This window comes from Hordeum vulgare, chromosome 7H (genome assembly GCF_904849725.1).
Source record: "Hordeum vulgare subsp. vulgare chromosome 7H, MorexV3_pseudomolecules_assembly, whole genome shotgun sequence".
Taxonomy (NCBI): domain Eukaryota; kingdom Viridiplantae; phylum Streptophyta; class Magnoliopsida; order Poales; family Poaceae; genus Hordeum; species Hordeum vulgare.
Genome location: NC_058524.1, coordinates 254,643,499 through 254,670,721, shown reverse-complemented (window position 1 = coordinate 254,670,721; position 27,223 = coordinate 254,643,499).

The window sequence follows — 27,223 nt, the reverse complement described above, 5'->3', positions numbered from 1 at the left end:
CGGAGCACATGCATTGAGCTTGATCCTACCTCTTTTTGAGTATCACGCTATTATCATGATGACAAGTAATACTAGAGTACATAGAATGAGCATGTTGTTGGTTCAAACAAAGATTTATGAAAACACCATCGGGTGCCACTAATGCCCGAGGGTGATGATGAGTTAGGTGGCCACTTTTGGTGAAGTGGTGCACCCGGTATTTGTGTGAGTATGGTTTCAGAAATGGGATGAGATTTATGATGTGTCGACCGTCCCAACCTTACCAGTACGACCACGTTACCCCTTATGGGTTGGGGCTATGTTAATTACTCTGGTCGGTGCTAGCAAAGAGCCACATTACTAGTGGCGGGAGTGATGTGTGGTCACTCTCGTGATGGGGTCTTGCCAGGTAGGACGACTATGCCATTTTTATGAGTTCCGGGCACAGCGTTGGTCGCCGCATGGTTGATACTGTCCAGAGTCGGTGCTCGTAAGACGTACAACATGTGGGCTGGGTACCAATCGGGTGGACCTCTTTGTCTAGTATCGTCAGAAGAAAGGCATTGATCGGGTACTTACCTCAGGTATGTTATATACCGCGAGTCGTGGATGACACGGAAGTTTCCCGGATCTCGTGGGTCCAGTGTACTAACTCTGCAGCGTGTAAAACTATTTGAATAGTCGTGTCCACGGTCAAGGATAGTTGGGTAATCCTGCTTAAACTACGTCCATTTGTTTCCGCATAAACCAAGTGTGTGTGAATGGTGATAAAAAGGAGTTATTATGAAAGTAATGATATGACCAAGTTTGGTGACTTGGCATATAGGGTGAACCCGGATGGTTCAGCTCTCGGCAGATATATTGATATAAGTAACGTTTTCTTCAAAAGAAATTCTTTAACTTGATGCATATTCATGATCAAACCACCATGATGAGTTCCACCAAAGATGAATATTATTGTTATTCTTCACTTTCATTGTTCATGTCATGGGCTGTTTGCGAGTACATTCGAAGTACTCATTGGCTTGCCACTGGTTATGTTATTGACCAGACATGGAAGGACCGGAGTTTGGAGATGAGTGCCTTCGGAGACGCCCCTGCGAACTAGGACGCTTCCAAGTCAGAATGCGTGTCGGTGTAGGTTTGATGGCATGGGCACCCACTTAACCCCTATGATTTCCGCTTCTAGTTGTATTTGAGTGAATTGACCTTAGGCCCTGCTTTGTGAACCTGACCATTTCGTCTTGTGTTGTAATAATCTGTATTTGGATGTAAGACTCTCTTATTCGTTATCTGTGTTCGGTGAGCATTGATCTCTGGGATCACTGAGCACGGAGATCTCGACTCGTAAGTCGGGGTCCCCACACTGTTGGTCCCCACATGGTTGCTACTGTCAAGAGTCGGTGCTCGTAAGACGTACAACATGTGGGTTGGGTACCAATCGAGTGGACCTCTTTGTCTTGTATCGTCAGGGGAAAGGCAATGATCGGGTACTTACCTCGGGTATGTCGTATACTGCGAGTCGTGGATGAAACGGAAGTTTCCCGGATCTCTTCGTTACAGCGTACAACCTCTACAAAGTGTAAAACTATTCGAATAGCCGTGTCCGCGGTCAAGGATAGTTGGGTGGTGCTTCTTAAACTATGTCCAGTCGTTTCCGCATAAACCAAGTGTGTATGTGTTTAATGGTGTTAATATGAAAGAGTTGATATGACCAAGTTTGGTGACTTGGCATATCAGGTGAACCCACAGTGTTCATCCCTTAACAGATATATTGATATCTGTAACCTGTTCTTCTAAATAGCATCTAGCTTATGTTGCACTTCCATGATCATGTTTATTTATAGTTAAGTTGTTGTCCACCAAACTGCATGTTACTTGTTATTCTACCAACTGCATTGTTCATATCATAGGTTATTTGCGAGTACATTCAAAGTACTCACCGGCTTGCCACTGGTTATATTACTGACCAGACATGGAAGGACCAGAGTTTGGAGAAGAGTACGTCTTTAGAGACGGCCCTGCGAACTAGGACGCTTCCCACTCAGTATGCCTGGTGGTATAGGCTGATGGCATGGGCACCCGCTTAGCCCTAAGATATCCGCTACTAGTTGTATCAGTGTGATTTGGCCTTATAGGCCCTACCTTGTGAAGTTGACCTTTCGGTCATGTCTTGTAAATTCGGTACTTGCATGTAAGACTCTTAATATTCAGTATATGTGTGTTCGGTGAGCATTGATCTCTCGGATCACTAAGCACATTCATTCGGCGATCTCGGCTTGTCAGTCGGGGTCCCCACAGTGAACAAACTCTAAACTTTTTACACAATAGTATTATGCAAGTGTTTTATTACATCCTCATGTTTTAGAATTTTGTTAGTTACATAAGTATAGGTTTCATGTGCATCTTTACATACAGTCCTGTTTTTCACAAAATGCTGTTATAGTTTCTTTGTCTGCTTATGCTTGAATTCTTGTTAAGACCCATTGACTTGTGTTATCATACAATAGGAAATGTTTGTATCATAGAGTAGGAAATGTTGGATTATAATTATACAATAATATTATGGTAGGACATGATGAGATTTGATGTTATATTTACTAACCTTTCTTTGTGTAGATGAAGAGTTCGAAGATCGAGGAGATATCGCTATGAAAATAAAAAGGAGATAAAAGACTTCAATCTTGGGTATTACAAAGGCACCACAAGTAAATATTCAAGGAGACTCAAGCGTCTAAGCTTGGGGATGCCCCGGAAGGCATCCCATCTTTCTTCTTCAACAATTATTGCTATGTCTCGGTTTTTTTTTGTTCACATGATTGATACATCTCCAACATATCAAAAATTTATGAAGTATTCACGCCATATTCACCTATATTTACAAAAAAAATATGGATTTTATTTCCCTATGTAACCCGTACTGACGCTGTTTTCAGCAGAATTACCGTTGTGTCATTTTTGTGTGCAGAAAATGAAAGTTCTCGGAATCACCCGAAACTTTTTGGTGTTTTTTTACCGAACATATGAGCAACATTGGACTGAAGAACCACTGAAGGGGGGCCTTGTTGTCCCCAAGCCAACAGCACACGCCCAGGGGGTCAAATGGCCCTAGTATCTTGTGGGCCCCTTGTAACTCTTCTTTGCGTGATTCGAAAGCCAAAAAATCTTCTAAATAGAGAAACCATCAGAAATTAGGAGAGCCTCTCTTCCTCGCCGCCCCAACTCTGTGTATTGACAAAAAACCAACTTGGAGACAAAACAGAGAATAAAACAGGGAGAGAGATCCAATGTAGGAAGGTCTCCCCCCCCCCCCGAGCCATGGAGGCAAAGAATGAGAGGGGAGAACCTCTCCCCATATAGCGAGAGTCCATGGAGAAGGAATCCTAAGTGGGGAGACTCTCCCCCTCTCTCCCGGTGGCGCTAGAGTGTCATTGAGGAACCGTCGCCACGTCGATCGTCTTCATCAACATCACCGTCTTCATCGCCTTCCTCATTTCTTTACAGCGGTACACTCTCCCACACCCTGTTGTAATCCCCTATTTGAATATGGTGTTTTGATGACCCACAAGTATAGGGCATCAATTGTAGTCCTTTCTATAAGGAAGAGTGTCGAACCCAACGCGGAACAGAAGGATCTGACAAGTGGTTTTGAGCAAGGTAAAATCTGCAAGCACTGAAATTATCGGTAACAAGTGATTGTGTGGTGAGATGATTCGTAGCAAGCAACAAGTAACAAAAGTAGCAACGGTGCAGCAAAGTGCCCCAATCCGTTTTGTAGCAAGGGAAAAGCCTAGACAAAGTCTTATAGTAGGAAAAACGCTCCCGAGGACACACGGGGATTTCTGTCATGCTAGTTTTCATCATGTTCATATGATTCGCGTTCGTTACTTTGATAGTTTGATATGTGGGTGGACCGGCGCTTGGGTACTGCCCTTACTTGGACAGGCATCCCACTTATGATTAACCCCTCTCGCAAGCATCTGCAACTATGAATGAAGAATTAAGACAAAGTCTAACCATAGCATTAAACTAGTGGATCCAAATGAGCCCCTTACGAAGCAACGCATAAACTAGGGTTTAAGCTTCTGTGAGTCTAGCAACCCATCATCTACTTACTACTTCCCAATGCCTTCCTCAAGGCCCAAATAATGGTGAAGTGTTATGTACTTGACGTTCACATAACACCACTAGAGGAAAGACAACATACAACACATCATATCGAATGAATACCAAATTCACATGACTACTATTAGCATGACTTATCCCATGTCCTCAGGAACAAAAGTAACTACTCACAAAGCATAATCACATTCATGACCAGAGAGATAATGAGTAGCATCAAGGATCTGAACATAAACTATTCCACCAAGTAATCCAACTAGCATCAACTACAAAGAGTAATTAACACTACTAGCAACCTTACAAGTACCAATCGGAGTCGCGAGACGGATATTGGTTACAAGTGATGAACTAGGGTTTGGAGATGAGATGGTGCTGATGAAGATGTTGATCGTGATGAGTCCCCTCCGATGAGAGGAGTGTTAGTGATGCCGATGGCGACAATTTCCCCCTCCGGGAGGGAAGTTTCCCCAGCAGGATCGTCCTATCGGAGCTCTAGATTGGTTTTGCTCAAGTTCCGCCTCGTGGCGGCGGCGAATACACGATAAAGATCCTCCATGATTTTTTTTCCGGACAAAACCCTTTGTATAGCAGAAGAGGGGGGGCAGTGGGCCAGCAGGCTGCCCACAAGCCCCCTAGGCGTGGCCAGGGGGGTGGCCGCACCTAGCAGGCTTGTGGCCACCTGCTGGCTCCCCTCTCGCGCTTCTTCGGCCCAATAGTTTTTATAAATTCAGAAAAAAATCCTCATTGATTTTTATGGCGTTTGGAGTTGCGCAGAATAGGTATCTCAAACTTGCTCCACTTTCACGCCAGAATTCCAGCTGCCGGCATTCTCCCTCTTCATGTAAACCTTGCAAAATAAGAGAGAAAAGGTATAAGTATTGTACCGTGAAGTTAAATAACAGCCCAAGAAGCGATAAATATCAAAATGAAAACATGATGCAAAATGGACGTATCATGTTTCATGCCACATATTATTATTCAATGATGTGTTGACATACTATGATTTTTGAGTAGATTTATGTTGTCCGTTGGGTTGATTGATGATATTGATTGGTCTTAGTGTATGATTTATTTTGGTGCTCTCCTGTGGTGCCCTCGGTGCCATGCACACGTGAGGGATTATTGTTGTAAGGTGTTGCAATACATTCATGATTCGCTTATAGTGGGTGACTAGAGTAACAAAAGCTTACACCCGAGTAAGGGGATTGTTGCATATGGGAGTAAAGGGGAATTGATGTTTAATGCTATGGTTGGGTTTACCTTAACGTTTTCAAGTAGTTGTGGATAATTTCTAGAGATCCAATCATAAGTTCATATGATCCAAGTACGGAAAGTATGTTATCTCATGCCTCTCCCTCATATAAACTTGCAAGAATTATTATTGATCTTGTTATCAATTGCCTAGGATAATTCTGCACACCATACCATCATTATTCCACACTCACTATTTGTAATATATTGTAATATATTCTTAGTTTATTTAGGCAGCGATTATTTTTATATTTTTGCTATCCAATACCATTCAAAGCTATCCTCTTTATACCCACAATGCAGTTTTATTTCTCGTTACTAGATAGAAGCAAACGTTTGGTGTATGTAAAGTCGTATCGGTGGCAGATAGTACTTGAGAGAATATTGATCTTACCTTTAGCTCCTTGTAGATTCGACACACCGTATTTATCATTTCCGTCTTAGGAAAGTGCTATGATTATTCCTTCCACTTGGGGATTATCAAGCTCTTTTCGCGCGTCGTCGTAGGGGAGCAATAGCGTGGGGTTAATATTTTCCTGTATGCTTGTTTGTTCTTATTACTAAGTAGACTTTCTTTCCCTTTTTGTGTTTTCATGTTTCCTTTCTTTAGTTGTGGGCGAAACAAACAAAAAAATTGAAAAATTAAAAACACAAAAATGTACTTGCATATAAAAAGAGAAGCGATTGGAAAGTTATACATTGAAGAAGTGAGGGTCGATCTTGAACACTTGTGTTCATGCTCATGGGAACAATGTGTATTTTTTCATGCAAGTTTCTCATAAAAATAGTTATACCCTTGTATATACCACTTTACCACAAAAATAATGTGCTTTTCATAATATTCATTATGCTCTTTTGCATGTTTCATCTACTATTCTTATGTGAGCATCATTGAAATTATCATTCCTACCTAAAAGGCTTTACACAAAAGAACTTGTTCTGAGACAAGCAAACACTTATCATTTATATTTTTGCTTGTTCACATACTTAATATATTGTGGTAATCATGTTTTGTCTCTCTTATTTCGGTAATGTTCCAAGTAAAGCTTTTGGGAGAGAGGTGTCGACAAAACAGAATACGAACATGCATGCATCATGATCATGATCAGAACAGCAATACCAACATATAATCTCTCAAGCTAAAGTGACAATTCCTTCACAATGTAAAGCATGGATCAAGAACCTTACCGAGAAGTAACAACCGATAGCCTTTAGTCATGGAAGCAATTGCAATTTATCACAACATCAGAAAGAGTCAAATAAGAGCTTGTAAAGCAAATCCACATACTCAATCATCTTTTCATTCTCTACAATTGCTACAACTCACGTGGTACTCATGAGATCAAAGTTTCAGCTGGACACAGAGAAAGATAGGGGCTTATAGTTTTGCCTCCCAACTGCTTACCTCAAGGGTAATGTCAACAATAATAATTCATGAATACTTACCTCCAAGTTGACATATGAATATAGATCTTTCCCAAGCATATGACGTTAGCCAAGATAAAGGCGAGATAAGGAATTGGTGAAGATCACCATGACTCTTTCAAGGGCAAAAAGTAAAGGTACAAGATAGGCCCTTCGCAGAGGGAAGCAGAGGTTGTCATGCGCTTTTGAGGTTCGGATGCGTGTCCTCTTAGTGCGGAGGAACGTCACTTTATATTGCCTCCTGTGATAAAGAACTTTAGTACGCAGTCTGTTGCTTTTATGTCTTCCTCATCACAGGTTCGTACAAAGCTTATTTTCCACGCACTAATAGATCATACATATTAGGGAGAAATTTTTATTCTTGCACCGATGTCAACTTAATTGAGGGATCTTATTCAATCCATAGGACGGCATGGTGGACTCTCATGGCAAAACTGGGTTGAAGGTTTATCGATTCACAAGTAGTACCTCTACTTGGTGCGGGAGTTTTTGGCTAAAATGAGGTGGAAGCAATCGTCACATGCTAAGGGATCTCTAATCATATAACATTGTTAGGAACCAAGCAAACACAATTCATTATGTTGTCTTCCTTGTCCAACATCTACTTCTAGGCATGCAATAGTTTAGTGAGTGTTCACAATCATAGATGGTGTCAAAGATGATATATTTATATGTGAACCTCTCCTTCCTTATCACTTCCTATTAATTGCAACAATGACCAAGGTCTACGTTTCTCTACCCTCAACAAGTTTCAATCATCATTCTTTTTATATGTGAAGCCATCACTTCCCATAAGATCGTTACATGATCTTTCATGCTTTTGTTCTTTTCTCACTCTTTTGATCATGGCAAGAGGCAAAGCCCTTCAACTAAGACACTCTTTATTATATGGCTCACGATCTCGAATACATTGGGGGTGACTCAAAGCAAAACTCAAGCCTTAAACACTAAGACCTTTAAACTACTAGAGAAAAAGAAAACTGAAAAGGAAAACTAAAGCAAAGGTAAAGGCAAAAGATGTGATGGTGATACGATATGTATCTCCCCAACAAGAAAATCATACTTCATCTTGACACGAGGAATAGGGATTTCAAAGCTCCCAATAAGATCGATGAAGTTTTCTCAATAGCATTGATGTAATGTACTTGATATCGTTTCTTCGGAAAGTGCACTGTATGCTCATTACCATTGACATGGAAAGTGACATTGTCCTGGTTGCAATCTATAACAGCCCCTGCAGAGTTTAAAAAGGATCTTCCGAGGATGACAGCCATGGCATCGTCCTCGGGAATATCCAAGATAACAAAGTATGTTAAGATAGTGGTGTTAGCAACCACAATAGGCACATCCTCGCAAATGCCGATAGGGAAAGCAGTTGATTTGTCGGCCATTTGCAGAGAGATTTCAGTGGGTTTCAACTTATCCAGTTCAAGTCTATGATAAAGAGAGAGCGGCATAACACTAACACCAGCTCCAAGGTCACATAAGGCAGTGTAATGGAGCAAGGTATAGTGGGCACTCCGGGATCACCAAGTTTCTTAGGAGTTCCACCTTTGAAAGTGTAATTGGCAAGCATGGTGGAGATCTCAAGATCAGGTATCTTTCGTTTATTAGTCACGATATCTTTCATGTACTTGGCATATGGAGACATTTTGAGCATATCAATTAACCACATTTGCAGAAAGACGGGTCTTATCATCTCCACGAAGCGCTCAAAATCCTCATCATCCTTTTTCTTGGATGGCTTAGGAGGAAAGGGCATGGGTTCCTGAACCCATGGCTCCCTTTCTTTACCATGCTTCCTAGCAGCAAAGTAATTCTTATCATATCTCTTAGGTTGTGGGTTATCAGGATTAACCGTAGGTTCAATCTCCACATCCTTAGCATTGCTAGGTTGAGCATCATTATGAACATCACTGTCCATATTGTCACCAGGTTCATGTTCATCACCAGATTGTGTTTCTGCATGAGACGCAGAAATATCATTTGGTTCTTCAGGTGTGACAGTATTTGATGAACTGACATGTAGGTTTCTATCATCCTTATTCTTCTTAGGATGACTGGGTGTATCCACATTAATTCCTTGAGAATCTTGATCAATTCTCTTAGGATGGCCTTCGGGATACAAAGGTTCGTGAGTCATTTTGCCTCCTCTAGTAATGACTCTGACAGAGTTGTCATTTAATTCATTGAGCAAGTCATTCTGAGCTTTAAGTACTTGTTCTACCCGAGTAGTAATCATAGAGGCATGTTTACTCAGAAGCTTCAGATCATTGACATTTCTGTCTACACAAGCACTTAAATGACTAAGCATACGAGTACTTTGTTCCAAATGTCTGCTAACATAATCATTGAAACTCTGTTGTTTGGCAACAAAGTTGTCAAATTCATCAAAGCATAGGCTAGCAGGTTTATCAAAAGGAATATCACTATCATCAAACCTACGCAGAGAATTTACTTCTACTACTTGTATCGGGTTATCGAGACCATGGATCTCTTCGATAGGTGGTAGATTTTTGACATCTTCGGATCTAATGCCTTTCTCTTGCATAGATTTCTTGGCTTCTTGCATATCTTCGGGACTGAGGAATAGAATACCTATTTTCTTAGGAGTTGGCTTAGGAGGTGGTTCAGGAATAGTCCAAGCATTATCGTTGATCAAGATTTTATTCAGTAGAATCTCAGCTTGTTCTATTGTTCGTTCCCTAAAAACACAACCGGCACAACTATCTAGGTGGTCTCTAGAAGCATCGGTAAGTCCGTTATAGAAGATATCAAGTATCTCGTTCTTCTTAAGAGGGTGATCAGGCAAAGCATTATGTAGCTGGATGTGCCTCCCCCAAGCTTGTGGGAGACTCTCTTCTTTGAGTTGAGCAAAGTTGTATATTTCCTGCAAGGCAGCTTGCTTCTTATGGGCAGGGAAATATTTCTCACAGAAGTAATAGACCATATCCTGGGGACTACTCACACATCCAGGAGCAAGAGAGGTGAACCAGGCTTTAGCGTCATCCTTTAGAGAGAAAGGAAACAGCTTAAAGATATAGTAGTGGCGGATCTTCTCCTCACTAGTGAAAAGGGTGGCTATATCGTGTAGTTTGGTAAGATGGGCTACGACCGTTTGAGACTCATAACCGTGGAAAGGATCAGATTTGACTGGAGAGATTATCGCAGGGTCTACAGAGAATTCATAATCCTTATCGGTGATAAAGATAGGTGAAGTGGCAAACTTCGGGTCGTATTTCATCCTAGCTTTCAGAGATTTTTCCTTCCACTTGAGAAGTAATTTCTCAGTGTCATAGGCATCCTTACACGCAAGAAAATCCTCAGCTATCTCTCCCTCCATAACATAACCCTCAGGTATATCAGGCAATTCATATCTAGGAGAGCTAGATCTAGCAGGAGCAAAAGCAGGTTCTATCTCAATAGTATCGGCAGTTTCAGAAGCATCACGAGCATTGGCAGTAACTCTAGCAATATGAGCATCAAGGAATACCCCTAGTGGCATATCAAGCAAAGTAGCATCTCTAGCAGTATCAAGCATAGCATCATCAGGCATAGCATCTCTAGCATCATCAGGCAAAGCAATATCAAGCATAGCATCTCTAGCAGTATCAGACATAGCATCTCTAGCAGTATCATGCATAGCATCATCAGGCATAGCATCTCTAGCATCATCAAGATATCTAGCAGGAGGTGATGTCGCAAACTTACTCATAACTGAAGGTGAATCAAGTGCAGAGCTAGATGGCAGTTCCTTACCACCCCTCGTAGTTGAGGGCGAGACTTTGGTTTTTGGATCTTTTAGATTCTTCATAGTGGTTAGCAGATATAAATCCCAAGTGACTCAGAGAATATAGCAATCTGCTCCCCGGCAACGGCGCCAGAAAAAATGCTGCTAGCAGTCCCCGGCAACGACACTAGAAAAGTGATGTTGACGTGTTCCGGACTTGATGCCTCCACGGCAACAGAGCCAGAATTTCTCCCAGTTGCTCAACAATTAGCAATTGTCTTGCAATGGCCCACCAGCACGTGGGTTCGCGGAAGTTTTCGAGGGTAGAGTATTCAACCCAAATTTGTTGGTTCGCCCGTTAGTAGGTGAAAGGATACTCTCAAGTATTAGCAGTTGAATGCGTCAGATTCAACCGCACCTGAAAGATTAGTATCTGCAAGCAAAGTATCAGCAGCAAAGTAGTATGATAACAACGGTGTCAGAAACGATCTGTTGACAGCAGACTATTCCTAACGATTGTATCAATGGCGCCAGAAGTTGACCGTGGATGGAAAATATTCTTTCCCGTCAACGGCGCGAGAAAAAGTATTGTAGCAGGTAGCAGCAGTGTAACGAGTAATAGCAGTTGCAAGGAACAGCAGTAGTGACAGCAGTAGCAAGTAGCAACAGTAGTAACAGTAGCAGAGCAAAACAAGTAACATCAGAAGTGGGACAAACTCGTAGGCAACGGGTCGGTGATTTGTTTGGATGATATTCATCATGCAACAGTTATAACATGGAGAGATATGTGGCTAGCTCCCGTTCGTCAATGTGATGTAGGCATGCATTTCGTGTGTCGTCATACGTGCTTAGGGAAAAGAACTTGCACGACATCTATTGTCCATCCCTCCCATGGCAGCGGGTCCAAAAGGAAACTACGGGATATTAAGGTTCTCCTTTAAATAAAGAACCGGAACAACGCATTAGCATTGGTGAACACATGAACTCCTCAAACTATGGTCAACATCGGGAGTGGTTCCGGTTATTGTCACTCCGGGGTTGCCGGGTCATAACACATAGTAGGTAACTACAACTTGCAAGATCGGATCTAAAACACACATATATTGGTGACAACATAATAATTTCAGATCTGAAATCATGGCAGTCAGGCCCTAGTGACAAGCATTAAGCATGGCAAAGTAGTAGCAACATCAATCTCAAAACATAGTGGATACTAGGGATCAATCCCCATCAAAACTAACTCGATTACATGATGGATCTCATCCTACTCCTCACCGCCCAGCGAGCCAGCGAATAGATTACTCACGAACAATGAAGAGCTTCATGCAATTGGAGAGGGAAGAAGGTTGACGATGACGATGGCGACGATTTCCCCTCTCCGGAGCCCAAAACGGACTCCAGATCTGCCCTCCAGATGAAGAACAGGATGTGGCGGCGCCTCCGTATCGCAAACGCGACGAAATATTCTCTCTTGATTTTTCTGGGACGAAAGTGAACTTATAGAGCTGAGTTTGGGGGCGGCAGAGCCACGTGGGCCCCACAAGCTTGCTAGCCTCCACCAGGGGGCGGTGGCTACAGGGCTTGTGGCCCACTGGCCCATCCCCTCTGGTGGATCTTTGCGCACGTATTTTTCATATTTTCCAGAAATATTCTCCGTAAATTTTCAGGACGTTCCGAGAACTTTCATTTCTGCACAAAAACAACACCAAGGCAATTCTGCTGAAAACAACATCAGTCCAGGTTAGTTCCATTCAAATCATGCAAATTAGAGTCCAAAACAAGGGCAAAAGAGTTTGGAAAAGTAGATACGATGGAGACGTATCATGGTGTTCCAGGCGGTGTCAACTGTGAAACAATTCCACATTGTCTTAAGTGAGCACCAAACTCGAAACTCAGATATTCACCCCCATGATCAGACTGTAGGAACTTGATCTTCTTGTTATGATGATTTTCAACTTCACTCTGAAATTGCTTGAACTTCTCACACGTTTCAGACTTGTGCTTCATCAAGTAGACATAACCATATCTACTCAAATCGTCAGTGAAGGTGAGAAAATAACGATATCCGCCGAGCGCCTCCACACTCATCGGACCGCACACATTGGTATGTATGATTTCAAACAAGTCACTTGCACGCTCCATTGTTCCGGAGAATGGAGTCTTAGTCATCTTACCCATGAGGCCTGGTTTGCACGTGTCAAGTGAATCAAAGTCAAGTGACTCCAAAAGTCCATCGTATGGACTTTCTTCATGCGCTTTACACCAATATGACCTAAGCGATAGTGCCATAAAAACATGGCGCTATGATTGTTAACTCTAACTATTTTGGTCTCAATGTTATGTATATGTGTATTATCGCTATCAAGATTCAGTATGAACAATCCTCTCACATTGGGTGCATGACCATAAAAGATATTACTCATAGAAATAGAACAACCATTATTCTCTGACTTAAACGAGTAACCGTCTCGCAATAAACAAGATCCAGATATAATGTTCATGCTTAACGCAGGCACTAAATAGCAATTATTTTAAGTTCATAACTAATCCTGATGGTAACTGAAGTGAAACTGTGCCGACGGCGATTCCATCAACCTTGGAAACATTTCCCACGTGCATCGTCACTTCATCCTTCGCCAGCCTTTGCTTATTCCGCAGTTCCTGTTTCGAGTTGCAAATATGGACAACTGAACCGGTATCGAATACCGAGGCACTACTACGAGAGATGGTTAAGTATAGATCAATAACATGTAGATCGAATATACCTGATTTTTCTTTGGCCGCCTTCTTATTAGCCAGATACTTGGGGCAGTTGCGCTTCTAGTGACCCAGACCCTTGCAATAATAACACTCCGTTTCAGGCTTAGGTCCAGCTGTGGGTTTCTTCGTGGGATTGGCAACAGGCTTGCCTCTCTTCTTTGAATTACCCTTCTTTCCTTTGCCGTTTCTCTTGAAACTAGTGGTCTTATGCACCATCAACACTTGATGCTCTTTACGGAGTTCTGACTCTGCGACTTTCAGCATCGCGAATAACTCGCCAGGTGACTTGTTCATCCCTTGCATGTTATAGTTGAACACAAAGCTCTTGTAGCTTGGTGGCAGTGATTGAAGAATTCTGTCAGTGATAGCCTCTTGCGGGAGTTCAATCCCCAGCTCAGCTAGACGGTTTGAGTACCCAGACATTTTGAGCACATGTTCACTGATAGACGAATTCTCCTCCATCTTGCAAGCATAGAATTTATCGGAGCTCTCATACCTCTCGATCCGGGTGTTCTTTAGAAAGATAAACTTCAACTCCTCGAACATCTCAAATGCTCCTTGACGCTCAAAGCGACATTGAAGTCCCGGCTCTAAACCATACAAGACTGCACATTGAACTACTGAGTAGTCCTCCTTGCGTGCTAACCAAGCGTTCTTAACATCTTGGTCAGCCGCGGCGGGTGGTTCATCTCCTAGCGCATTATTAAGGACATAATCCTTCTTCCCAACTTGCAAGAGCAACTTAAGATTACGATCCCAGTCTACGAAGTCGCTTCCATCATCTTTCGACTTTAGCTTTCTCTAGGAACGTATTAAAATTCAGGGTGACTGTCGCGTGAGCCATTGATCTACAACACAAATATTTTCAAAGTGGACTTAGACTATGTTCAAGATAATTAGAGTTTAACTAATTAAATTACTTGCTAAATTCCCACTCAAAAAGTACATCTCTCTAGTCATTTGAGTGGTACATGATCCAAATTCACTAACTCAAGTCCGATCATCACATGAGTTGAGGATAGTTTCAGTTGTAAACATCTCTATGCTAATCATATCAACTATGCGATTCATGGTCGACCTTTCGGTATCATGTGTTCCGAGGCCATGTCTGTACATGCTAGGCTCATCAAGCTTAACCCATGATCTCCATCATCATGATCTCCATCAACGTGTCGCCATCAGGGTTGTCGTGCTACTTATGTTATTACTACTAAAGCTACGTCCTAGCAATATAGTAAACGCATCTGCAAACACAAACGTTAGTTTAAAGACAACCCTATGGCTCCTGTCGGTTGCCGTACCATTGCTACGGTAACAAAAGTCCTTCCTTGGCGCTAGGAATTCTTCTTGCTACTTCTCTTGTTTGCATCGTTTTTTCCCTTGAAGAGGAAAGGGTGATGCAGCACAGGAGGAGTAAGTATTTCCCTCAGTTTGAGAACCAAGGTATCGATCCAGAAGGAGGGTCTCGTCAAGTCCAGAGTACCTGCGCAAACACAAACAAGCTTGCACCTAACGCTTCAAAGGGGTTGTCAATCCCTTCAAGATTGTTTGCAAAGTGATATCTAAAGGCGGAAAGTGCAACGAAGTAAAAAGTGTAAGGCTGAAAATATGTTGTGGAGTAGACCCTGGGGGCCATAGTTTTCACTAGAGGCTTCTCTCAAAATAGCAAATATCACGGTGGGTGAACAAATTACTATCGAGCAATTGATAGAACCGCGCAAAGTCATGACGATATCTAAGGCAATGATCATACATATAGGAATCACGTCTGAGACAAGTAGACTAATACTTTCTGCATCTACTACTATTACTCCACACATCGAACGCTATCCAGCATGCATCTAATGTATTGAGTTCATGACGAATAGAGTAACGCCTTAAGCAAGATGACATGATGTAGAGGGATAATCTCAAACTAATGATGAAAACCCCATATTTTTACCCTTGATGGCAACAACACGATGCGTGCCTCGCTACCCCTTCTCTCACTGGGTGAGGTCACCGCACGGTATGAACTCAAAACCAAGCACTTCTCCCATTGCAAGAATCATAGATCTAGTTGGCCAGACAAAACCCACAACTCGAAGAGAATTATAAGGATATGAAATCATGCATAAGAGAGATCAGAAGAAACTCAAATAAGATTCATAGATAATCTGATCATAAATCCTCTATTCATCCGATCTCGACAAACACACCGCAAAAGAAGATTACATCGGATGGATCTCCATGAAGATCATGGAGAACTTTGTATTGAAGATCCAAGAGAGAGAAGAAGACATCTAGTTACTAGCTATGGACCCGTAGGTCTACGGTGAACTACTCACGCATCATCGGAGAGGTCATGGTGTTGATGAAGAAGCCATCCGTGTCTGAATCCCCCCTCCGGCAGGGGACCAGAACGTGCCCCACATGGGATCCTGCAGAGACAGAAGCTTGCGGCGGCGGAAAAGTACTTTCGACGATCTCCTGATTTTTTTGGGATTTTTAGGGAATATATAGGCGCAACCCCTAGGGCAGAGGGCGCCCAAGGGGGCCACAAGCCTGTGGGCCGCTGTCTCCCCCCTGGCCGTGCGGTGGAGGCTTGTGGCGCCCTTGAGGCCCCCCTGCCTTGGCTCTCAAGCTTCCCGATCTTCTTCCATTATGGAAAAAATCTTTTCGGGGATTTTCTTCCGTTTGGACTCTATTTCAAAATCTCCTATGAAAGGGGTCAAAAACATGGAAAAAACAGGAACTGGCACTTGGCACTGAGTTAATAAGTTAGTCCCAAAAAATATATAAAAGGCATGCAAAATATCCAAAGTTTGACAAGATAATAGCATGAAACCATCAAAAATTATAGATACGTTGGAGACGTATCAAGCATCCCCAATCTTACCTCTTGCTCGTCCTCGAGTAGGGAAGTGATAAAGAATGAATTTTTGATGTGGAATGCTACCTAGCATAGTTGTCCTTTGCAACTGCTTTCACGTGACATGAATGTTCAGATTCGTACGATTCGAAACAATAGTTTGCTATTGACATGAAAACAATAATACTCCAAGCAAACTACCAAGGTAATCATGAACTTTCAAAATAACAAGGCCAATGAAAGTTATCCCTACAAAATCATATAGTCTGGCTATGCTCCATCATCCTCACACAACTAATGTAAATCATGCACAACCCTGAAATTGGCCAAGTAATTGTTTTCACACTCTTACTTTATCAAACTTTTTATAACTATCACGCAATATACGAGCGTGAGCCATGGATATAGCACTATAGATGTAATAGAATGTGGTGGTGGTTGTGAGACAAAAAGGGAGGAGATAGTCACATTGACTCGGCGTATCAAAGGGTTATGGAGATGCCCATTAATAGATATCAATGTGAATGAGTAGGGATTTCCTTACAAGAGATGCACTATAGCTATAAGTATGTGAAAGCTCAAAAGGAGGACTAGTGGGTGTGCATCCAACTTGCTTGCTCACGAAGACCTAAGGCAATTTTGAGGAAGCCCATCATTGGAATATACCAGCCAAGTTATATAATGAAGATTCCCACTAGCACATGGTAGTGACAAATCAAGAATCTCTCAATCATGAAGAACATAGTGCTATTATGAAGCACAAGTGTGGAAAAAGATAGTAGCATTGTCCCTTCTCTCTTTTTCTCTTTTCTTTTTTTCAATTGGGCTCTTAGGCCTCTTTTTTTCTCTTTTTTTTATTTTTGGGTTCTTTGGCCTCTTTTTTCGTCACATGGGACAATGCTCTAATAATGATGATCATCACACTTTTATTTACTCACAGCTCAAAACTCACAATGATGACTCCATAGGAAATGCCTCCGCCAGTGTACTGGGATGTGCAACGATCTAGCATGGCGTATGACGTTCAAACATCTCGCTAGCTATCTTACGATCATGCAATGGCAATATGAGATTGACGGCACAGGTCATGAGACGGAACGGTGGGAGTTTCATGGCAATATATCTTGGAATGGCTATGAAAATGCCATAGTAGGTAGGTATGGTGGCTGTTTTGAGGAAGAAATATGGTAGGTTTGTGCACCAGCGAGAATTTCGCGGCACTAGAGAGGCTAGCAATGGTGGAAGGTGAAAGTGCATCTATACCATGGACTCACATTAGTCATGAAGAACTCACATTAGTAATCGAAACAAAGTGCTAAAAGCATACTCCGAGGGGAAGGGTTGGTAGGTGTTAACCATCGCGCGATCCCGACCTCAACACAAAGGATGACAATCAATAGATCAATTATGCTCCGACTTCTTAACATAGCGGTTCACCATACGTGCATGCTACGGGAATCACTAACTTTAACACAAGTATTTCTAGATTCACAACACCCTACTAACATAGCTCTTAATATTACCAAATCCACGTCTCAAAACTAATTTAGAGGAATCAAAACTTCTCTTTCTACTCAATGCACATGAAAATGGAGGTTTTTGCATCCTCTTTGGGTACCTATGACATTTGGGACTACTTTCCTAGCATAAGCCAAGTACCAAATCACGCACCGCAGTGCTCTAAAAGATATAAGTGAATCACAAAGAGCAAAAGTATCTAGCTCAAAAGATATAAGTGAAGCACTATGAGCAAAAGTATCTAGCTCAAAAGATATAAGTGAAGCACTATGAGCAATCTAGCAAAATCACGATGAGTGCATGTCTCTCTCTCTCAAAAAGGTGTGCATCAAGGATGATTGTGACACAACAAAAGGAAAAGACTCCTACGATACAATACGCTCCAAGAAAAACACATATCATGTGGTGAATAAAAATATAGCTCCAAGTAATGTTATCGATGGATTGAAGACGAAAGAGGGGATGACTTCCCGGGGCATCCCCAAGCTTAGGCTTTTTGGTGTCCTTGAATTTGGCTTGGGATGCCTTGGGCATCCCCAAGCTTGATCTCTTTGCACTCCTTATCTCTTTGTCCATGAGAACATCACCCAAAACTTGAAAACTTCACAACACAAAACTTAAACAGAAACTCGTGATAACATTAGCACAAGAAAACAAACTACCACTTCTTTTGGTACTGTAGCAACCTTGAATTCTATCTATATTGGTGTTGGGATACTGTATTCTCACTTTTCCATGGCTAATACCCCCCCGATACTAACCATAGTTTCATCAAAACAAGCAACCAACTCAACAAAAACAGAATCTGTCAAAAACAGACCAGTCGTAGCAATATGTATACTTCGTATACTTATGGTACCTCAAAAAATCTGAAAAATGACGACTGCCTGAGCAAAAGACATATCAACCAACATCAAAAAAATCAAATCAAAATCTCTTTCTGAATAAAATGAAAAATCATCTCGTGAGCGAAAAGTTTGTGTCTTTTTCCAGCAGGATGAAACAACCATTACCAAGACTAGTCATAAAGGTTTTGCTTGGCTCAAAGACAAAAAAGAAACACAAAAAACACAATCACAATAGAATTGTGATGGTGTGGACGCAACAAAACGGAAAGAAAAAGATAAATTCATTGGGTTGCCTCCCAACAAGCGCTATTGTTTAACGCCCTTAGCTAGGCATAAAGTGATAGAATCACGTATCTTCGTCTTTGGTGCTCAAACCATAAGTGGCCCTCATCATGGATTCATAAGGCAATCTTATTTTCTTTCTAGGAAAGTGTTCCATGCCCTTCCTTAAAGGAAATTTAAATCTAATATTCCCTTCCTTCATATCGATGATAGCACCGATAGTCCTTAGGAAAGGTCTACCAAGAATAATAGGGCATGTAGGATTGCAATCAATGTCAAGCACAATGAAATCCACGGGTACATAGTTCCTATTTGCAATAATAAGAACATCATTTATCCTTCCCATGGGTTTCTTGACAGTAGAATCAGCAAGATGCAAATTAAGAGAACACTCTTCAATCTCATTAAAACCCAGAACATCACATAAAGACTTTGGAATCGCAGAAACACTAGCACCTAAATCACACAAAGCATTGTATTCGTAGTTTTTGATTTTGATTTTGATGGTAGGTTCTCACTCATCATGAAGCTTTATAGGGATAGAGACTTCTAATTCAAGTTTCTCTTCAAGAGATTTTATCATAGCTTCGACGATATGATCGGTAAAGACCTTGTTTTGGCTATAAGCGTGTGGAGAGTTTAACATGGATTGCATCAAAGAAATTTCAATCAAGGAGAAACTATCATAATTGAATTCCTTGAAATCCACGGTGGTAATTTCATTACTACTCAAAGTTTTAACATCTTCTACTCCACTTTCAATGCTTTTAGCATCAAGATAGATGGACTCCGAATCATTGGGGCACTTTTCAACCAAAGTGGATTCATATCCAGCCCCATAATCATTAGGTTTGACACAAGAAAATAAAGATTCAATGGGAGTCACACCAAGCACTTTAAGATCTTCGTGATTCTCATCACGAGAACACGCCTTTTTAAGCCATTCATATCTAGCACCAATTTGGGCGGTTCTTTCTTGGCTCTCAATGATGGAAACACGCATAGCTTTCAAAGTTTCATCCATGTTGAGTTTGGGAGGAGCACATCTAACTTTCAAAGCATCAACATCACTAGACATTCTATCAACGCTCTTAGCCAAATCGTCAATTTTGAGTAGCTTTTCCTCTATGGACGTATTGAAAATCTTTTGAGAGTTGATGAACTCTTTGATATTACTCTCTAAATCAGAGGGTAATTTATTGTAATTTCCGTGAGTATTGTTGTAGGAGTTGCCAAAGTTATTAGAGGAGTTACTAGGAAAAGGCCTAGGAACATAGTTTCCTCTAAAAGCATTGTTGTTGCCAAAGTTATTCCTACCAACAAAATTAACGTCCAAGCTAGCGTTGCTACTCTCAATCAAAGAAGACAAGGGCATATCATTAGGATCCAAAGGAGCACTTCTACTAGCAACCAAATTCATTAACTCAACTTAGCACTCAACGAGTTAATTTCTTCTTTAGCGTGTACCTTCTTACTATTAGGTGACCTTTCAGTGTGCCACTGAGAGTAGTTTGTCATGATGTTCTCTAGGAGCTTTGTGGCTTCCCCTAACGTGATTTCCATGATCGTTCCACCTGAGACGGAGTCCAAGATATTTCTAGAAGCGAAATTCAAGCCAGCGTAAAATATTTGAATAATCATCCAAAGACTCAAGCCATGAGCGGGACAATTTCTAATCATTAATTTCATTCTCTCCCAAGATTGTCCAACATGTTCATTGTCAAGTTGCTTGAAATTCATGATATCATTACGGAGATAGATAATCTTAGCCGGCGGAAAATAGTTGGATATATAAGCATCTTTGCACTTATCCCAAGAATTGATACTATTTTTGGGCAAAGAAGAAAACCAAGTTTTTGCGCAATCTCGCAACGAGAAAGGAAAAAAGCTTCAATTTAATCACATCATTATCCACATCTTTCTTCTTTGGCACATCGCAAAGCTCAATGAAGGTATTGAGATGGGATGCGGCATCTTCACTAGGAAGGCCGGAGAATTGCTCTTTCATAACAAGATTCAGCAAAGCGGCATTGATTTTGTATGACTCCGCACTAGTGGCGGGACCAATCGGAGTACTAATAAAATCATTATTATTAGTATTCGAGAAGTCACAAAGTTTGGTGTTTTCATTCATGGTGACTTCAGCAAGCAAGCAAGCACACAAGCAAACAAAGAGCAGGCGAGAAAAAGGGCGAACAAAAAGGGCGAACGAAAAAGGCAAACGAAAAAGGCAAATTGGTGAAGTGGGGGACAGGAAAACGAGAGGCAACTAGCAAACAAAGTAAATGCAAGAGATGAGTTTGTGACAAATACTTGGATGAGTTCTTCACTTGATCTTCCTCCCCAGCAATGGCGCCAAAAATTCTTCTGGTACGGTAACAAAAGTCCTTCCTTGGCGCTAGGAATTCTTCTTGCTACTTCTCTTGTTTGCGTCGGTTTTTCCCTTGAAGAGGAAAGGGTGATGTAGCACAGGAGCAGTAAGTATTTCCCTCAATTTGAGAACCAAGGTATCGATCCAGAAGGAGGGTATCGTCAAGTCTAGAGTACCTGCGCAAACACAAACAAGCTTGCACCCAACGCCTCAAAGGGGTTGTCAATCCCTTCAAGATTGTTTGCAAAGTGAGATCTGAAGGCGGAAAGTGCAACGAAGTGAAAAGTGTAAGGCTGAAAATATGGTGTGGAGTAGACCCTGGGGGCCATAGTTTTCAATAGAGGCTTCTCTCAAAATAGCAAATATCACGGTGGGTGAACGAATTACTATCGAACAATTGATAGAACCGCGCAAAGTCATGACGATATCTAAGGCAATGATCATACATATAGGCATCACGTCCGAGACAAGTAGACCGATAATTTCTGCATCTACTAGTATTACTCCACACATCGACCGCTATCCAACATGCATCTAGTGTATTGAGTTCATGACGAACAGAGTAATGCCTTAAGCAAGATGACATGATGTAGAGGCATAATCTCAAACCAATGATGCAAACCCCATCTTTTTACCCTTGATGGCAACAACGCGATGCGTGCCTCGCTACCCCTTCTATCACTGGGTGAGGTCACCGCACGGTATGAACCCAAAACCAAGCACTTCTCCCATTGCAAGAATCATAGATCTAGTTGGCCAGACAAAACCCACAACTCGAAGAGAATTACAAGGATATTAAATCATGCATAAGAGAGATCAGAAGAAACTCAAATAACATTCATAGATAATCTGATCATAAATCCACAATTCATCGAATCTCGACAAACACACCGCAAAAGAAGATTACATCAGATAGATCTCCATGAAGATCATGGAGAACTTTGTATTGAAGATCCAAGAGAGAGAACAAGCCATCTAGTTACTAGCTATGGACCCGTAAGTATATGGTGAACTACTCACGCATCATTGGAGAGGCCATGGTGTTGATGAAGGAGCCCTCTGTGTCCAAATCCCCCCTCCGGCACGGCACCAGAACGTGCCCCACATGTGATCTTGCGGACACAGAAGCTTGCGGCGGCGGAAAAGTACTTTCGGTGATCTCCTTGTTTTTTGGGATTTTTAGGGAATATACAGGCGCAACCCCTAGGGCATAGGGCGCCCAGGGGGCCACAAGCATGTGGTCCGCGGCCTCCCCCCTGGCCATGCGGTGTGGGCTTGTGGGGCCCTTGAGCCCCCCTGCCTTAGCTCTCAAGCTTCCCGATCTTCTTCCGTTATGGAAAAAATCTTTTCGGGGATTTTCTTCATTTGGACTTTGTTTCAAAATCTCCTCTGAAAGGGTTCAAAAACATGGAAAAACAGGAACTGGCACTTGGCACTGAGTTAATAAGTTATTCCCAAAAAATATATAAAAGGCATGCAAAACATCCAAAGTTTGACAAGATAATAGCATGGAACCATCAAAAATTATAGATACGTTGGAGACGTATCAACCATCGACGTGCAAGTCGATATTAACTATTACAACATGATCATCTCATGCAACCAATATATCACATCACGTCATTGGCCATATCATATCACAAGCATACCCTGCAAAAATAAGTTAGACGTCCTCTAATTGTTGTTGCATGTTTTACGTGGCTGCTATGGGTATCTAGTAGATCGCATCTTACTTACGCAAAAACCACAACGGAGATCTGCAAATTGCTATTTAACCTCTCCAAGGACCGCCTGGGTCAAAACCAATTCAACTAAAGTTGAAGAAACCGACACCCGCCAGTCATCTTTATGCAACGAGGTTGCATGTCAAGCGATGAAACTAGTCTTTCGTAAGCATACGAATAATGTCGGTCCGGGCCGCTTCAATCCAATAATACCACCGAATCGAGAAAAGACTAAGGAGGGAAGCAAATCGAACATCACCGTCCACAAAATCCTTTGTGTTCTACTCGAGATTACATCTACGCATGAACCTAGCTCTAATACCACTGTTGGGGAACATTGCATGGGAAACAAAAAATTTCCTACGCACACGAAGACCTATGATGGTGATGTCCATCTACGAGAGGAGATTTGGATCTACATACCCTTGTAGATCGCAGAGCAGGAAGCGTTAAGAACCGCGGTTGATGTAGTGGAACGTCCTCACATTCCTCGATCCGCCCCACGAACCGTCCCATGAACCGTCCCGTGATCCATCCCACGATCCGTTCCGATCTAGTGCCGAACGGACGACACCTCCGCGTTCAGCACACATACAGCTCGACGATGATCTCGGCCTTCTTGATCCAGAAAGCAAGATGGAGAAGTAGATGAGTTGTCCGGCAGCGTGCCGGTGCTCCGGTGGTGGTGACGGATCTACTGCTGCAGCGCTCCGCCCGAGCTCCGCATAAATACGATCTAGAGGTAAAACTATGGTGTCTAGATCTGAGTTGCACGTGGCAAAAGTTGTCTCATATCAGCCCTTAATCACCACTATATATAGGAGGGAGGGGGAGGAGCCTTGCCTTGAGGGCCAAACCCTCAAGGGTGCGCCAGCTAGGGAGGAGGAGGAGTCCTACTCCAATCCTAGTCCAACTAGGATTGGAAAGTGGAGTCCTTCTCTTCCTTCCCACCTTTCCCTTTTTTTCTTTCTCTTTGGTTTTTTATTTCCTTGGTGCATAGGCCCTCTTGGGCTGTCCCACGAGCCCACTAAGGGCTGGTGTGCCACCCCTAGTGTCTTTGGGCTTCCCCGGGTGGGTTGCCCCCCTCCCGGTGAACATCCAGAACCCATTCATCACTCCTGGTATAATCCCGGTAATGCCCGAAAACCTTCTAGTAACCAAATGGAGTCATCCTATATATCAATCTTCGTCTCCGGACCATTCTGGGAACCCTCGTGACGTCCGTGATCTCATCTGGGACTCTGAACAACATTAGGTAACCAGACATATAACTCAACTATACTAAAACATCATCAAACCTTAAGTGTGCAGACCCTGCGGGTTCGAAAACTATGTAGACATCCCCGAGGCACTCCTCGGTCAATATCCAATAGCGGGACCTGGTTGCCCATATTGGATCCTACATATTCTCCGAAGATCTTATCGGTTGAACCTCAGTGTCAAGGATTCATATAATCCCGTATGTCATTCCCTTTGTCCTTCGATATGTTACTAGCCCGAGATTTGATCGTCGGTATCCGCATACCTATTTCAATCTCGTTATCGGCAAGTCTCTTTACGCGTTCTGTAATACAAGATCTCGTGACTTACACCTAGTCACATTGCTTGGAAGGCTTGTGTGTGGTGTTGTATTACCGAGTGGGCCCTGAGATACCTCTCCGTCACAGGAGTGACAAATCCCAGTATTCATCCATACTAACTCAACGGACACCTCCAAAGATACCTGTAGAGCACCATTATAGTCACCCAGTTATGTTGTTACGTTTGATGCACACAAGGTACTCCTCTGGTGCCAGTGAGTTATATGATCTCATGGTCATAGGAACAAGTACTTGACACGCGGAAAACTATAGCAATAAAACGACACGATCAATATGCTACGTTCACAGTTTGGGTCTAGTCCATCACATGATTCTCCTAATGATGTGATCCAGTTATCAAGCAACGAAATTTTGCACATAGTCAGAAAACCTTGACTCTCCTTGATCAACTGGCTAGCCAACTAGAGGATTGCTAGGGACATTGTTTTGTCTATGTATCCACACATGTATCTATGTTTTCATTCAATACAATTATAGCATGGATAATAAATGATTATCTTTAAACAGGAAATATAATAATAACTATTTATCATTACCTCTAGGGCATATTTCCAACACGTGCTGCTACCTTGAGGAATCCAACACTGGCGAAGCCGAGTGCATCGGCGATGCCAACTCGCAGTTCCAAACGGGGTCGGAGCAAGCCCGAGGCGCCGTCGGAGAATGTCGTTCCACCGTGCATCAAGGTTAACGTGCCCGTGGCATCAGCGTAAGTATTCCCGTCGATTGATCCATCCCAGCTTGAGCAATGTATCCTGAGTGATGACATGATTTTTTGATGTTTCTGTTGCAGGGCTGATACCTCGATTTCTTTGTTGGAACCAAAACCTTTGACAAAGGGAAGGTTGGTGTTGATGTCGCTTCATCCAAAGGTGACCCTTGAAATTTTCTGGTGATTCATTCAGGACTCGGGATTGAACCACATGAGTGGCCTTTCGAATGCCTTGTGAACATGTGCAGAGCCGCAAAACAAGATTGAACTTGACCTGGACGTCCCTTTTGTAGTTGGAGGAGTGTCGAAGCAGGCTGCGACTCCTAGCCAAGTGATTGTCAAGGCCAAGGCTCCGATGGAGTAGGAGATCACCTCAGCTAGAGTGTAACACGGACAAGGTCCATTGACCGCTTCACCGCCTTGCTTCGAAGGCCGCAATATCCTCCAGCTCCACCATAGCCTGGAGGACCGAGAGGGGGCGCGTAAAGAGGCCTTCTCCCAACTGTACGTGATGATTGGGCGGTTGAAGGAGGCGTATGACACGAGTGAAGCTGGGGCAAAGAACATTCGGGTGAGTCCTTCACATTCGCATTTGTTTCATACTTGTTTCTGATTCCGGTCCCGAGTAGGTATGCTCGGAGGCACACCCACTGGGTGTTGGCCTTTAGTGGGGGCACGCTAAGCGCACTCACTTGGTGTAGTCCCCGAGGCTATCATCGACTAAAGCAGTCGGTGGTAGTCTTAGTTTCCTTGTTTGTTCGATAGAGGCTGATAGGATGCGGAGCCCTTTTCTTTCCTCTATTCCACCAGTGGGGCGCGTTGAGCGCACCCACTCGGTCTAGTCCCCGAGGCTACCGTCGACTGAAGCACTCGGCGGTACTCTTAGTTTCCTTGATTGTTCAATAGAGGCTGATAGGGTGGGGATCCCTTTTCTTACCTCTATCCCTCTAGTGGGGGCGCGCTGAGCGCACCCACTGGGAGTAGTCCCCGAGGCTACCGTCGACTGAAGCAGTCGACAGTAGTCTTAGAGTTATGATACTGTATTTCTGCTTTACTTGTGTTTGTTGATGGCAAACTACTTTTGGGCACGAGGGCCGTGATGATGCTGTGGAGAAAGAGTTGTAGGAACTCCGACTGAGCTTTGATGTAGAAAAAGCCAAGAATAAGCGACTGGAGCAGAAGAAACGCACAGATGAAGGTAAGCTTTCACTGTCCGACTAGTTCCTACTTCGCTTGTTTTTCCTATCCGTGTGAGGTTGTCTTGTTAGATCGCCTTTCTGAGAGGCTGAAGAATTCCATTTCTCTAGTTACCATGAAGGACGCCCTCGAGAAGAGGGGTGAGGATCTCACATCATCTTGCAAGGAGGCCAAATAGAAGACCCAGGTGGGCGAAACCAAGCTTAAGACGGTCGGGTCACTCGAAGAAGAGAATCATCTTCTAAAGGCTGGTGCGGAGAAATCTCCCGCGGAGTTTGCCGAGCTAAAGAGGCACTATGCCGAGTGGGAGGCCAAATTTGAGAAAGTTGCTGCCAAGAAAGCTGAGTTGGAAAAGTTCATTAAGGACTTCAGTGTGGAACACCGCGAGAAGCTTAAAGGTATGTTAAGTGTCTGAATTCTCCCCCGAAGCCACTTTGCAATTACCGAGTGATGTTTTATCATCTTTTTTGTTTTCTCGCTCAATTCGGCCTTCTCCGCTAATCCCGAAGAAGAGACGACGCGAATAGAGAAAGAGCTTGACCCCAACAGAAGGCTTGTAAAGGACAACATTGCCTTGGCTCTCCTCAGGTTAGAGGCTCGCATCGATTGCGTATTCGGCTCTTTCAAATGGCTCCAGTCGGCCATTGGGGAGATATACCAAGAGAAAGCCCCTCACTATGCACCCGTGAAGGACGCTCAGACCATCGTAAACTTTTTGAAGGACATCTCCAATGAACTGAAGTCCTAGAAGAAGTCATCGGCGAGGGCCGGAGCTGACATTGCCCTTTCACTCGTCCCCAACTATTGCAAGGGAGTGGATGAAGAGAAGCTAAAGAATCTCTGAGTCGTCAG